Consider the following 14,288-nt stretch of genomic DNA (forward strand, 5'->3'; position numbering starts at 1 on the left):
AATCCTTCTAATGATGGGTTATGCTGGCGATGTCAACAGTATAATAAAGCTGACTGGTCTCATATTTTCTACAACTGTATAAAAATTAAACCCTTTTGGGAAAGTATTAATAATTTATACCGATAATTTTGTCATGACCAAGGCTTTGTTATTACTGAATATAACTGATAATGCTTATTCTTCAAATAAGACTGACCTTCATTTACTTTGGACTATACTAGCTATATCTAGGAAATGCATAACAACGAGATGGAATTCTACCACAGCTCCTAGCAAAGAAGACTTCATATGTCTATTGAAGAGGACAGCCTTAATGGAAATAAAAACCAAAGAATTAAGACTGTTTCCTAGACCATTAACTAAAAACCCTTGGAAAAAAAAGTTATAACTTTGATTGATACTTTGCAAATGGATCTAACCTCCTCATGAAGCAAGTACTATTTAACTTTAATGAAATTATATCTGTGTAATTTGTTATCACGCAAGTTTTAAAATGTCAGGCTAAATGTAAATTTGTATATAGTTAATAACTATCTAACTTGATTGCAAACCATGATAAATTTTCATTTATTGTTTATTGCAAATTTAAAATAAAAATCACCTGAGTAAAAAAAAAAAAGAAAATATAATGAGATTAGTTAAATATTGTTTATCTGTAACTGTGTTAACCTGTCGATCTGTGTTATTTTTAGTATTTCCTGTGTCTGAAACTCTGGTGTTTATTGTAAATATATATTTAGCATGTTCATGTTCTTTTATTATTTATTCATTGTGGCTGGTCCTTTACAGAACACATTAACTTTTGAGAGTATTTATGTCTATTGGTGACACTGTGGTCACTCTTGAGAGGCTGGCTATTTGGGCAACATTGCCATTTGTATTAATATTAATTTCACTCAGCATAATTGAGTACCCTTGCAAGAGCCTTAGAGTAGCTGGCTTTAGAGTGTCTGATGGCAATGTAACTAACTTATTGTCTGAGCAGAGGGGTGCATAGCTAGTAAATCTGTGTCAGCCTTTCCCAGGTGCGTGAGTGTGTGTGTGTGTGTGTGTGTGTGTGTGTGTGTGTGTGTGTGTGTGTGTGTGTGTGTGTGTGTGTGTGTGTGTGCGTGTCAGCTGTTTGGGGCAGGGACATGAAGCACTGGCTTCACAGAGAGGGTGCTGGAGAACTTGGCTTGGACACTCAGCTGAGGTCTCAACTCTAACTAGGTGTACCAGTGGAGAGTCTTACTGCAGACCTGGCGGGAGACAGATAAAGAAACATGGACCCCGGGCTGAGTGTGTTCTCTCTGTGCTCTTAAGGGAAATTGTGCTTGATGCAGAAAGCTGCATTTGGAAATACTGGATGTATCCATTTTTGTTCCAAGTGAACATTGCTTGAGGATTCAGGCTCCTTGATTACTGGCCTAGAGAGGGGACATCAGAATTCCATTACAGAATGTGGCAATTCAACAGAACTGCTCAGTTATCACCAATTACTATCCTATCCCCTTGTTCATGATTCTTGAGAGGTGTATATGTACACAATTTATGAACTTTTGCTCACTAAGAAACTTTTATCCAATACTCAACATGGATTTTGGCTCTTTCACAGTACTGCCTCTGCTGTAATGCTTTTACTAATACAGTTAATCTTTACAGAAATAATGGCAGATTTGTATCCTCTATCTTTCTTGACCTATCAAAAGCCTTTGATATGGTCTTGCATAGGATCATAGGATCATAGGAAGTTACTAGGCTACTGGCCCTGAGGCTCTTATAAGCCTAACCAAGAGTTTAGTCTCTGTACACGTCAGCACCTGATGCCCATGTCCAGCAGGGACACAAGTGGAACACCAGGGATGTACTTTCTGTTTCCCATCTAGTTATCCAGGTTGTGCTTAAAAAGGGTAAAGAGTCTATTCCACAGATGGGGAAGACTCTGGGACACAAATCTGTCCCGGCAACAAGTCCTAGTAATGTCACAGACCAGGCCACTCATGTGGGTAACTCGAGTGGAGTTTGACTTCCGGATATGCAGCAGTCCCATTAAGGCGGGGTCCGAGATCACCTTATATGCCAAACAGAGATCACCTCTGAGGAGTCTGTATGAAACTGAATAGAGGGATAGGGCTTTTAGCCTATCTATGTATGGTAGATTTTTGAGGCCCTGGATTCTCCTGGTGAGGAACCTCTGTGGTCTCTCCAGCTGCTGCATGTGCTTTGCAAGGTACATGCCAAAAGATGTCTTGTACCCAATAATGGGCCTTATAAGGGAAGAATACAGGGATGTTATGACCTCCTTGTCCCTGGATGAGATGCCCTTACTTATGAGGTGGGCCATGTAGAAAGCTTTCCATACAATGGAAACAATATGGTGTTCAAATGTCAGGTTGCCATCAACCTCGGTGCCCAAATCCCATATGACTGATTGCATTCTTAGGACATTGTTGTTAATGTGATAATTTGTGGGGATGTCACTCTCCCCAATGGGGACGATGATGCATTTTTTGGTATTTAGCTTGAGGCCATGTTTCTGGCACCAGTTATTTGTTTGGGTGAGACCCTCCTGGAGGAGGTCCACATCACTAGGGGAATTAATGACAGCACCCAGCTTGCAATCTTCTGCAAACCTGGTCAGCCATATCCCACTGGTTTTGGCCCGCACCTCAGAAAAGTATATTCCAAATAACAGAGGCCCCAAGACCGAAACCTGGGGTATGCCACTCGTTATTTTGACTAGGTGGGTTCTATCAGTGATCCAGTTAGCTACTTATCTGGAAACATATGGATTGATGCCTAGTTGAGAAAGTTTATCTATTATGCCTGAGTGGGGAATAGTGTTGAAGGCTTTGGCCAGGTCAAGGTAGGCGATGTGCACCATCTTCCCCTCGTCCATGGCTTTGGGGACTGTCTCAAAGAAGTCGACTAAATTTAACAGATATGACCTCTCCTGGATGAAGCCAAACTGTGTGGGATCAAGTGTTTGGAGGTTGCCAATGTCCTTATTAATGAGGTCTATGATAATCCATTCCATGGCCTTGCAGATCAGGTTAGTTAGGCTGAAGAGTCTATAATTTCCTAAATCGGTTGACACTATACCTTTGTGCAAAGGGATGGCAGTGGCTGTACAACACTCAGCTGGGACAAAGCTGGCACTCAGGCTTTCTTTGAATAGGGTGCCTCATGGTGCTGCAAGTTTCTGCCTGAGCTCATGTAGAATGCAGCCTGGGATGTTATCAGGTCCTATGGAGGCTGTATTTTTTGCCTTTGAAAGAACAATGACGACCCGTTCCCTAGGTATAAGGGGAAGGGGGCAGGTACTGGGGATGTCCTGATTTACTGATGGGGGAACAGAGGGGTGAAATTTTCAGTGAATCTGTCAACCAACAAGTTTGCTATATCTATGGCATTTGTATATGTGGCGTCATTGACCACTAGTTCTGAACAGATCTGGGTGCTTCCCTTGAGATTGTGGACATATGTGAAGAAGGCCTTATGATTGTCTCTAGTAGATGTGCCCAATTTGGACTTGAGGTTTGCTTTGGAGGATTTCACTATTGCTCTTATTTGATTGTTTAGGCTGAGGAGAGATTGCTTCCAATTTGGCACCTGCTCATACTTGGTCCTGCACAGTAATGTTTTCCTTTTGTTATAGAATGTATTTATAGCAGATGTCTTACAGACAGGTTTACTCTTCCTTGTGGAGGATGACTTAACCCTGTAGGGTATTCCTGATTTCATGCATCTATATAAATGCTTGTATAGTACTTTGGTGTAGTTTTGGATACTGGTGCCAGTTTCTAGAGAGGGGGTGGGGGCTGTGAAGCTGTTTATTCCATCCCTCAGGAGGCTTTAATCAGCTTCAGAGCAGTTTTTTTGTTTGACCCTAGCTAGAGGGGGGTTGGGGGAGATGGTGACTTCAAAAGTGATCGCTTTATGGTGAGAGCTTAATAGGGAGGATGATGCTGCAGGGATGCTGCAGTGATTACTTATGTTAGTTAATACCAAGTCCAGGATATTATCATCTCTTGTGAGGGTACCAACTAGCTGTTCCTAGGCATTTGCACTGACAAAATAGAGGAATCTCTGGGCATTTGTGTTCTGGCATCAGTATTTTTTTCCAATCTATGTTTGGGTAGTTAAAGTCAACCAGAATTATGGTAAAGGGTTGAATCCTGATAAATTTGAAGAGGTCCAGATAGGCGAATTGGGAATCTTGAATCAGATTTGGGGGCCAGTAGCTAGCTATGATTTATATAGGTGTCTTGTCAATGGTTAACTGCACCTAGAGTGTCTCCTGTGCATCATACTGTTTGACCAGCCTGGAGGTGTGTATGTCTTTAATATATATTGAAACTTCATGTCCATTGGCTTTACTGCCCACAGTTTGGGGTCTGAATGTTATGATAGGATGAGTAACCAGGTAAGGCTGGGATGGTCTCCACAGCTTTGAACCAGGTTTCTGTGACTGTGCAGATGTCAGCATTTTCCAGGCTTAAGAATGCTTGCAATGAGTGCAGTTGAAATGTTTATGTTGGTAGTTTTAATCTTATCACTTTTTCTAAAAAAGGCACTATGGAGGAGGCAAGGGCCTTTGCCAGAAGCCTGAAGCCCAAGTGAGAGAGATGCATGCCATCTCTGGCAAACCATCATGGTCTGTCGATCATATCTTCCCAGGCTGTCAGGTACTGGATCCCCCTGGAATGACACCAGAAACAAAGCCAATTGTTAAAGTCAATCATTTTCTGTTTGTAGTAACCAACAGTCCAACAATATCCACAAAAAGAAAACACCACTGGACACAGCAACTGAATTCCAAGCGTTTTATTATCAACCAAATAGCAGTCTTTGCCAACAAGTTAAGCGCTTTCATCCAAACACTTATTAGGACTTCCTCAGAATGAATTCAGTCACTGTGTCCAGTGGTGTTTTTCATTTTCTGTTTGCATTGAAGAATCATTCTGGATGATGGTAGAATGCTGCTTAAGGCTAGGGACATACTTGCCTGGGCACATATTCAGTAAGGTCAATCATGTCTCTCTTCATATAGTCCAGGGAGGTACATCTCAAGTCATTCATGGCAACATGGACTATGACAGAGTCATAACAGTACCTGTTGTTAAGAGACTTGAGTGCGTTTGTGATATGGGGGATTCGGGCCCCCCCGACAGACAACTGTGAGTTTCTCCTTATCCAGCCTAGCAAGAGGCACATCTGTGTGTCTCACAATGGAGTCTCCTATGACTAATATGTAACTTATTAATGTACTCTGATCTGAATCTAAGCCAGTCTACTGTTGCATGGGTCCAAGACTACCTAACTGAGCATCAAGCAAACTGTTCAATGGCAACAAAACCTCTCTCCTATTCTACCTGTTACCCTAGGAGTTCCTCAATGATCTATCCTATGTCCCTTAATTTTCACACTTTTTACAAACAATCTCTGCACTTCAACCCTACATGCTTCTTTTATTCAGTACACACATGATTCCATGATAATATGTGCTGCTACTTCTTTACAACAACTACAATTAATAACACAAGACTCTTTCTCGATAGTTGAAGCATGGCTAACAAATTCACAACTAATTCTGAACTCCAACAAAACTAAGCTCATGCTTTTTCAACCTACAAGATCCACTATGCCCCTCCCGTCATTCAACATTGTGTCCATGAATGGTACCATAATTTCACCCGTAGGCCACACTAAGGTTTGGGGATAGTGAGTGATAGCAGCATGAGATTTGATGTGCATGTTAGCCAGACCATAAAGAAAGTGCACAAAAAACTTGATACACTATATAGAAATAAGCAGTATCTTACTAATAACACAAAATCAACTATTGTATCTTATCTAAACTCTCCTCTAGGCCTCAGCAATTCACATTAACCTAATGAAATCTGATTTAGCAAAATTTGTCTCCCGTTATAACAAAATTGCCAGGCTTGACACAGGCGCTCCTTTCAGGTCACATCACCTCATAGCACTCAAACAACTTAACTGGTTAGAACTTCCACACCTCTTAATTTATAACCAACTTACTATGGCCCATAAAATTCTTAACCACCCAGACAGAACCCATTCAAGTAATCGAGTCCTACGCTCCAGTAATAAATCTCTAATAATTAAAGTAACCTAGGCCAGCAATGCTGCAGGAGACTCCCTATTCTTAAACTGTATAGCTAGAATCTGGAACACACTGCCTATAGATATAATAACTACTACTAACCTATCGCATTTAAAAAAGTACTTAAAATTCACTTATCTAAAACAAGGCTATGCTCATGCACTAGTCCTGGTTAGGTTGTCTGTTCTTATTCATCAAACATAAGACATCTTTTTCAAACTCTGTTGCTAAGTTACAAGTATGTCTATGTACATACCATCTATTGATTTTCAATCTATGAACATGTTAACACACTCTTGCTTTGACTCTGTATATATATGCCTAATATATTTAATGCAAACACTCCTCTGTGATATATTTGGAGCCTGTATATGTGTTTGTGTACCTAATATTTTTACTCTATGTTAAATGTATAAATGTGTACATTTCTTTGAGTTAAATGTGAAACTTGTATATGTAAATGTGGACATTTCTCTGTTTTATTTGGAGCTTTTCCCCAGGGCCTCTGCTGATAAAGGACTTGTTTCCAGTTGGACTTTCTCAGTAAACAAATGTAAAATTAAATAAATAAATCATTATTACAGTCCTTTAAAAGGTTCTATATGAAGCTGCCCTGCCACTACAGACATTGGCCCTTAGTAGTGCTGATTTTTTTTTTTTTTAGTCCAGAGGTGTCTGTTAAACTAGGCATCCATTACCTTAGACATACATCTAGCAGCCTTGCTTTAGGGATACCTGATATTTAAGGATACTGGTTAGTCCTTAGGGTGGTTAAAGGATGCAGTAAAAACAGGAGAGCATTTCTGGACTCCAAGAAGCCGATAGGCTGTGTTCTACTAGGTCACATCATTGGGGACAGCTAATGCAGTAACATCAGGGGAGCACTGCAGGACCCTAGGAGGCCAATAGATCATCTTCTACTAGGTCACATCATTGTGGTCAGCTATTACATTTCTGACAATTTCCATGCCTTCATTTCCTGGGCCACATTTCTTTCCTGGTTGTACACAGGGGCTTTTGGGGTGACTGAGCTCCTTCAGATTTTGCACTAGGAAAATATGTTTTTAAATAAGGAATATGTTCTGCTTTAAAAATGTCGAAGATGCTTTAATCTAGTCAAGGGGAGCAAGTTCATCTAGGGAAAGGGAGCTACTATCTCACCTGTCCAGCCCACTGAGCCTTTGCTTTAACAATCTAATCCAAAGGGATCCCCCTTCAGAGTCAATTTTTTGTCCAAAGTCAGGTTTCTTAATTATTCCATTTGCAGTCAACATTGCCTTACATTAATGCTTTGCTGCACCAAGGCATTCCCTCCATGGTTATTTTTCGCATTCATTTTCCATAAGGAAGACTTCAGACCTCCTATTAAAAATGCACTCATCTAAAGTTTTACAGAGGACAGGGAGATGGAGGTCTGATGTTTAACTTTCCTACATCAGAACTTAACTGCAGTATTTTATTTTGTGGGAAGAAAGGTATTGTGGATTCTGGGTCATTTCTTTATACAGAGAATGACTTCAAGGACAGCAACTAGCTCCAATTGTTTAATGTGTTCATTGAATTAAGACAAATTGGGTAGTTTGGGCTGGCTTTCCAGGTTTATCTTGGTTATGGGAGGATTGGCATCATCTATTACAGTGTTGCCATAAGCCTTCAACCCTGATCATTCATCTGGAAGGCAGCAACCTAACCATGATTCTGCAGAAACTCCTGCTCACCAAAATACCTGCCCTAACTTTATTGTCTGCTGGTCCACCATAGTTCCAAAATTTCATTGGAGAGGTGCATGCAAGAATTCAACCATTGAAACACCCAGATACTTTATCAGTTGTCAGGTGAGGCAGACAGTGAATGCAACTGGCATTCATGTCACGAAACATCTTGACCAAGCTAAGGACATTTGCCACTTAACTGCTCTTTATTTTAATTTGTTTAATCTGCAGTTATAATTGCCGATTGATCAGCTTAAAAACGTGAAAGTCAGTGAAATTTCTGCCCAGAATAACATCAGCACAGGTCATTAATACTGTAATGCAATTGTCTCTTGGGGTGTAGTCACTGGTTTTGAAGACCAAAGAGGCATGGTTTAAAAGTGTGTCCCTGGGGATAAAGTGTTAAGCCCTGTTTTACTGGTTTTAGAGGTTTATTCAGGGGCTGGGGTATGCACTTGGACAATAAGTTGCCAGGCTGGAACAAGTGTGAAGACGCCAACTGGCTGCCTTGGTTATGTTGACCTATTGAACTATAACAATGTAAAATTGTTACTTAGCTTCTTTTTAATGCAACTTTAACTTTATGCATGTAATCCAACATATGTGAATCGTTTTGCTATAACTGCTATTATATCAATATTGTTTAAAATGTACTACTTGAGCTTTTCTCCTCGAGTCTCCACTGAAAATGGGCCACAAGCCCAGTTGGACAAACCCGGTTAACAAATGTCAATAAATAAATAAATAAATAAATATAAATAAATGTCATGTTATGATTCCGAATGGTCATTCTGTTATTTTTGTATGTTTTAGCATTATTAACTAATAATAGTCACATTACTTGTTGTTTCAATAAATGGTCACAAAGGCAAACTCTCTGTGTTCCTTGACTTAAGATTTGTCCATAAGCGAGAGAGCCATGGCCAAAGGGTGGAACCTTGTAGTGGGTTTAAATTCCCCCGCACATAGGTCCAAGGGTACTTTGTCATTTGACATACCGCTCAAACCTACTCTTGTATTAGGAATTTGTTCTTGACGCCATTCATCTTTTTGCTCATTGACACTTGAGATAAAGGGGGCAGCTGCCTTGCGACATTAAGTTGCTGGGCCGGAATGGGTTTGTGGACACTAACTGGCTTCCTTGGTTGCATCATGTTATGATTTTGTTATGAATCTGTTATTTTGGTATGTTTTAGTATGGTTGTTATCTACGGCCATATTATTTGTTTGTTCAATAAATGGTTGCAAGGGCAAACTTGGTGCGTTTCTTGACTCAGTCAGTTGGGGAATAAGCAGTTATCAATGAGTGAAGTAAGGAATGTCTCATTGCAAAATAAATATAGACAGAGTACTGAAATGAAACAAAAGAAGGAAAAAGGAACGTCTAAGTAGATAGAGATTACTAATATATATTCAGAGATACAGTTTAGGTCTTTCTAAAATGGCATGATTTTAGCTAGTTAACATAAGGAAGAGGCTGCTGATTTTATATATATATATATATATATATATATATATATATATATATATATATATATATATATACCAAGTGGAAATGAATTCCAAAGCTTTATTCCATTGAAGAAATAAGACAACTCTTAAAAATCACTGCTGTTTGGATAAGATTTCTGGTGAAATGTTTTGACCTTACTCTTCATCAAAAGTTGAAACTTAGTTCATTAGGATGATCATAAATTACACCTTGTGTGAAATGTTTTAGGTGAATGTTCTCCTGTGTTCTTCTACAGCAGGGGTGGGCAAACTTTTTGATTCGTGGGCCACATTGAGTTCTAACATTTGACAAAGGGGCCGGAACAGGAGCAGATAGATGGCATGCTTTGAAAACATCACCTCATTGGGGGAAAAATACACATCTTGGGATATGGAGAAAACATGTGCTTTAATTTCCAATGAAAATGAAGAAAAGCATTACAATAAAATCTTTGACTTCGATTGAGTCTTTAAACACTGAAAATCAAACTAAATGACCATTTTATTTTAAAGCACTGAAAGTTCTGTTATCTTTCAGGATATCACCATCACTCTCCTCCTGACTGTCTTTTTTTTCAAAAACGGTAGGAGATGCAGATGTACTTGTCCTGTTCCTTTTATTCAATTTGTTTCCCCGGTGCCAAAAGTCAACAACGACCAGTGCAAGGACAAAACAGTTGCAGCAAGTCAGTCTGTGAAGCGTTATATTTGATCTGCGAGCACTGTTTATTTTAACAACGTGCGTATCACGGAGACACACACATTTTAATGGGAGCAGTGTTGTTGGTCTCCTTTTTTAGCCAGCGCATCAAAGTCTGGAGTTAAGTTTTGTTGTGGCGATTCTCAGGATGGATCTGAGGTGTAGGTCTGTTAACTTGGATCTGTGGCTGGCTTTGTTGATGTTCATGACGCTGAAGGTCTGTTCACACACGAAGGTAGAGCCGAACAAAGCCAACATCATCTGTGCTTTTAGCCTTAGATTTGGAAACGCGGCATCATTGAGTGAAGCATAGAAGTCATTTAGTTTCAGAGAGCTGAACTTCTCTTTTAAGGCAGGGTCAGACTGAAGGTCGATCAGTTCGAGCTGAAGCTCCTCTGGAGCTGTTTCGGGGTCTTGTAACAGAGGAAAGGCCACCAATTGAAGTGACTTGTCAATTTTGTCGAAATCCAAAAACCGACGGCAGAATTCTCCGTGCAGTGCATCCAGTGACTCACTGTATTTCTTTACTTTTGCTCTGGCCTCTTTCAGCGTGGCTAGTCTAGGAAAATGAGTGAATGACTTGTTCAAAATCTGCCTGGAGAATAAAGCCAGCTTGGATTTGAAGGCTTTCACGTTTGTGTACATGTCATGCACAAACTGCTCCTTCCCCTGCAGTTTCACGTTGAGCTCATTCAAGTGTGAAAATACGTCCGTAGCAAACGCAAAGTCACACATCCAGCTCTTGTTGCTCAGCTCAGGAAATTCATCAGTCTTCCCCTGCCACTCCAGAAACACGCCAATCTCCTCTTTGAGCTCCCACACTCGTTGAAACACTTTGCCCAAACTCAACCAGCGGACACGGGAGTGATAAAGCAGGTCCTGGTGATCAGCATCAGTTTCCTCCAGGAACGCAATGAACTGACGGTGCTGAAGTCCCCGTACGCATATGAAGTTGATGAGTTTCACCACAGGATTCACAACATGATTCAGCTGTAACACCGATTTACATAGAGATTCCTGGTGGATGATGCAGTGAAGGAAAATGACATCCTGGTCAGGGTTTTCATCTTTCACTTTATTCTGGATTCTCCTCAGCAGGCCAACATTTTTTCCCATTAAATTCGGAGATCCATCTGTGGCGACGTTAACAAGCTTACTCCAGGGAAGCTTCATGTTTTCGATGGCAGCAGACACTCGTTCAAACAAGTCCTCTCCCCGTGTTTGTCCTTTCAGAGACTCCATTGTCAAAAACTCCTCCGTTATTTCAAAAGTTTCGTTGATTCCTCGGATAAAAATGAGGAGCTGAGCAGTGTCTTTGACATCGTTGCTTTCATCCAGTGCTAAAGAATAAAAAGTGAATGACTTCGCCTTTTTGTTTAATCTGCTGGTGATATCTTCATCTATTAGTTCCACACGGCGAGTCACTGTCCACCATGATAAACTGATTTTCTCAAATTTGTCTTTGGTCTCCGGGCACAAAATACCTGCTGTCTCTACCATACATTCTTTTAAAAACTCGCCCTCAGACAGTGGTTTGCTGGCCTTTGTTATTTTGAATGAAAGCATAAAACTGGCCTTGGTACTTGACTCTTGAATGTCAGTTTGACGGTGAAAAAAACTTTGCTGAGCCTTCAAATTAGCTGCCACCTTCTCAGCAGCAGCTTCCCGTTCTTTGGTTGAGAGCTTGCTAGCATAATTAGTGTGCTTTGTGGCAAAGTGACGGCTAATATTATACTCTTTAAAAACCGCCACAGTTTCTTGGCATATCAGGCAAACAGCAGATGATCGGTGTTCAGTGAAAAAATATTTAGTTGTCCACTCCTTATTGAACACTCGACATTCTCTGTCCACTTTCCTTTTCTTGGGTCCGCTCATCTTCATAGAGGGGCGGAGGGTCAAAGGGTAAAGTGCAAACGTGGAGTAATAGGCCTACGCTTCACCTCAACAAAGCCAATATATCTAGAGTGCGCCATCTAGTGAGGAAACATCAGAATTGCAGGGGAAATAAAACATTAACAAGGTTAATTTATTAAATTTTTTCAAGTTTGGCGGGCCGAATCAAAACGTTTAACAGGCCGCATGTGGCCCCCGGGCCGTAGTTTGCCCATGCCTGTTCTACAGTATAATAAGTCAGGTGTTCAAGTCCCTTTTTCCTTAGTTCAGTCATGTACTGTTGGAAGAGTAAAGTACAGACATATTCATTTTATGACTCTGAACATTGACTGAAGCTATTTCTGTCAAAGTGAAAGTATGTCTATAGGACATTTTTTTTTATTCAGTGAGGTAAGGATTTTATTACTGGTTCAACCAGCACTAGCAACAATTTGTTGTGGCTTTTATCCTTCAAATGAAGGCATATCCATGATGACAAGAGTTTTGTCAATGAACATACAATTTGAAGATTGTTGCTAATTCTGTCATGCACTACTTTCCTCACCCATTAGGCTTTTGCATTGCTATTAAAGTGATTATGAACAGTTAGATCATTACCTACACTAATAATATACTAACACAAACTAATGTTCATACAGAACAGCCAGCCAGGAGAGCTAATACCTTTTATTTACTTGTGTTTTGCAATAGCCAACAAGGTTCAACTACAAATATACACTTATTTACGTAGGGTCAAAATGTCCTTTCATGAAATGAAGAGGTTACAAATTTAGCCCCAAGTAGCCTGGAAACCTGTGATTGTGAAAGTGTCATAGTAAGCCTCATCCTATCTACCATTACAACAGTATGAACAGAGGTTACCAGCTTTTCCATTGCTGGAAGCATCACGTCTTGACTTGTGATTCTCTTATCTATTGAATCTTCCTTGCTGCTGTAGGTATTGTATTAGTTTGGAAATTCTAAGTATCCTAAAAATATTTCTACAGAAAACATGCCACTGTCATTGGGGTTTCATACACAAACAGATCATGTACTTATGTGTTTGTACTCCATACCTGCAGTAAACGCTGGCACAATATATTCCCCTCTCCTGCTATCATGAAAAGGCCATTTCTGAAACAGTTTTTGAATTTATTAAATATGCTCAAATGCATTTCCTTCACTTGGTTCCTATCTGAGTTAACTAAATCCTTTCCATGGCTGTTTCAGCAGTAAAAAAACTCTGCATGGTGCTGGAGTTTAGATATTTATTTATATTTAGTTTGTTGGGTAAGAGAGAGATGGATTTTCAACAGTGAAAGATGTAAAAAGCCTGTTGATTGTGTGGCTGGCCTGCTGTTACCATTCTTACATCAATAAGTTTTCAAGTTTCCTGAGCATTTGTCTTGTCTTTTTCGGCTTTTCTCGGTTAGGGGTCGCCACAGCGAAACTCCGGTCCGCTAATGATTGGCAGTAGATTTTTACGTGCTGAGTTGCCAGCCCTGATGCACAACCTTCATCGAAGGTATGCCCATTCATGCATGTCTCCACACAGAAGATGCTAATAAAGTCAAATGTGTTCGCACTTTGAAGCTGATTTTCAGTTATTTGTTTATTAATGTTTAGTGACTTTATTGAACAGCAGATGTCTGCAAATATAAAAAAGTGCATAAAGATATGAGGAACATTTTAGCATGAATTGTGGACAGTAGGCAGACAGCTGACATGTCTTTGGGATGCAAGAAGAGGCCATAGTGCCTTGAGAAAACCTTTGTAAAATAAGTCCATCTGTACAGCATCCAAAAGCCATGAACTCCAAACCCTGGGGGTGGTGAGAAACCACAGCTCTAACCACATTTCCACAAAACTGATTATTTTTTTTCTTTTTGCCACGGTAGTCCATTCAGCTGTGACCAGCACTGTACATGCCCAGTAATTCAGTTAGTGTCATATCAAAATTTAGTATCTAACCCCAGGTAGCACCCATGTTGTGTCTTTCAGCCTTTCCTGGTTAGGGGTCGCCACAGCGGAACTCCGGTCCGCTAATGATTGGCAGTAGATTTTTACATGCCGAGTTGCCAGTCCTGATGCACAACCTTCAATGAAGATACGCCCATTCACGCATGTCTCCACACAGAAGACGCTCTAGCTGAGAATCGAACAGGACGTCTTACTGTGAGGTGACAACGCCACCACAGCACCACCACCGCAGTCCCAGTAGCACCCATGCTATGGAAAAAAAGATTGCAGTATAATAACGTGTACACAAAATTAGAGCATGTGTACGGTGCGGCTAAAGAAAGTGTTTACTATGGCTATATTTGAGAAATTAGATGTTGTAAGTTAACTGTGACCCAGCTTTGCCTGTCATTTCTTCAGCAGCAGCATGCTGACTGATATTAAA

The sequence above is a fragment of the Protopterus annectens genome, chromosome 4.part1, assembly GCF_019279795.1.
Source record: "Protopterus annectens isolate FY-2018-M chromosome 4.part1, PAN1.0, whole genome shotgun sequence".
NCBI lineage: Eukaryota > Metazoa > Chordata > Ceratodontiformes > Protopteridae > Protopterus > Protopterus annectens.